At 49.4% G+C, this 2,223-nt stretch overlaps 1 non-coding gene across 1 annotated transcript; it reads left to right on the top strand.

Moving 5' to 3' along the window:
* The first annotated feature begins 407 nt into the window (after positions 1-407).
* Positions 408-489, top strand: Trnas-aga. Its single transcript has one exon. It is a non-coding gene; the product is annotated as a tRNA-Ser (tRNA).
* Positions 490-2,223: the final 1,734 nt, after the last annotated feature.

Here is a 2,223-nt window from a genome sequence, read left to right as displayed (position 1 = left end):
TTTTTTTTATTGCTCACAGGTAGGGCTGAGTTCCGGGTTCCGTTTCGTCTTCATTATTACTGCCTTATGGTCGGTGAAATGCAGAGCCAGTGGTTCTTCTAGCGGATCAGCTTGGATCCGCTAGAAGCCGTGGGAACGCATCTCCACCGCTTAAGTCAACGGTCCATGTCAGAAAGAGAATGTGTGGTATGGAACGTGGTTATATACGCATTTGAGCATTTGACCGCAGCGCCATCTCGTCTATAAACGTTGAGCCAATGCATGCAAAGTTTAACGCGATTATATACGCATTTGACCGCAGCGCCCTCTCCTGTATAGACGTTGAGCGTCTACATGCAATGTTTCATCCATGACAGAAACCCCAGCTCTTGAGCTACTACCACGTCTCAGAACCCCCTACTCGTCCTGCAGTCGTGGCCGAGTGGTTAAGGCGATGGACTAGAAATCCATTGGGGTCTCCCCGCACAGGTTCGAATCCTGTCGACTGCGCAAACATTTTTTTTTCTTTTTATGCGAGCACGGACGGACGGACGGACGGACGAGGCTAGACCCTAAGGAGCTTCGTCCCTAATAATGTGTTTATACATCCATGCCTCAGCGGTGATTTCAGGTAGCGCTTCCCGACCTAGGCGCATCCTTACTTCGGTAGAAATTCGCGGTGCGTCCGTTTGGGAGACGCAGTCGGCACCCCCGAAACCCCTTCCAACTTATCTGTTTCGGCGCCAAAATGGCGAATTAAAGCCAAAATAGAAGTCACGTGCAGTTCTTCGAGTGTCCGCTGCGGGAGAAATGGCGGCGTGGCGATCGCGATTAGCTCGGTTCTCGAGTACGGATCGGTGCCACTTTTTCAGAGCAGGTTCTATGGTAGTTTCCCAACTGAGTGGTTCTAGTAATGTTGCTATAATCGAACTTGGGATACGAAAATGAATGAATTGATGACATAGCGAGCCCGCATAATAGCTACGGTACTGTCCGCACCTTCTTCAGGTAGGTTGCGCTCTGAAAGGCGCTCAACGTTAAGGGACGTTTTGCTGGCATTTGAGAGGTCATCCCGCTCGTAGTTCATTTCCTGTCCTGTTCTCTGCTTACCAATGTTCGCTTACAGATCGTGTTCGCGAGAGAAATAAGTGGCAAACTGACAACAAAAAGAAAAGAAAGAAAAATAACCTCGACGTTTCGCCGTAGCGGGGTAAAATATACAACAAGCAAATATGTGTGTCCACTTCTCATTTTCTTCTATTCGTTATTTTCCGCACACTGAAGTCTGCATTGTTGTCGCGGGTCGTTTCCCGTTCTGGGTTGCGACTCAGTTTGGCCAGTCTTTTCTTCCGTAAAACCACCGTTTCGTTTGAAGATTGTGTTGTGGAAACTCTGGGGAAGAAAAGCGCCTGTCGGTAGGCGAGCGGAAAACCCTTATTGTGCGAACTTTGGCTTGAAATATGAGTCACAATCGGCAGAAAGGTGATGTTTTCACGAGCTCAGTCTAAGTAACCGTAGCTTATCGGAGCTAGCTATAGTCAGTTACAGGTTAAGAAGGTAGCGGCAAATGCCCCTCAAAGGGAATCAGATATCCCTCCGCCACCTCCGCATCCAATAGCGTCCCACCGTTTCCGTGACGTCGCGGCCAACGCGCGAGGAGGGTCTTGCCTTTCTGTACATATTTGCTTTATCTTTCGACTTTGACTTAGCATTGTGGAAGCCACGAGAGGGAGATTAGAGTTCTCCCCCACCGACGGAAACAAATACGACTTTCGGGGATTAGCTTCCCCCCCCCCCCCCCCCCCCGATGGATACAAAGGCTGCTTTCAAGGGCTCGGTTCCCTCTCCGATGAACACAAAGGCCGCTTTCTTAAAGGGCCCATGAAACGATTTTTGGGTTGGGATAAATCATTTTAGATTGGGATTTTACTAATAGCACATCGTTCAGTGAACCAAAAGAAAAAAAGTAGAAAGTCAAAAGCGGGACTTTCAGTGCGAAAATTTGAAAACAGAGCGGACTATTTCGTACCTCCTCCCCTTCGCAACCTCTCTGCCTTTTCACCGTGATACATCCGCGGTCCCAAAAGCGCGTCGTCGGGTCCAAACTGACGTCACACGCAACCGGACCTCACTTATTCCCTTCACCCCTACGCTGACATTGTGGTGGAAGCTACGCGCTTGCCAGACCAATCAGCCGCCTCCCTTTCATCACCTGACTTCATTCTCTGCAGCCACATTTGCCAC

This window comes from Ixodes scapularis, unplaced genomic scaffold, assembly GCF_016920785.2.
Source record: "Ixodes scapularis isolate PalLabHiFi unplaced genomic scaffold, ASM1692078v2 PGA_scaffold1__304_contigs__length_218370807, whole genome shotgun sequence".
In the NCBI taxonomy this organism is placed as follows: domain Eukaryota; kingdom Metazoa; phylum Arthropoda; class Arachnida; order Ixodida; family Ixodidae; genus Ixodes; species Ixodes scapularis.
Note: the sequence above shows the minus strand (reverse complement) of the source record. Positions and strands in the feature narration are given on the sequence as shown.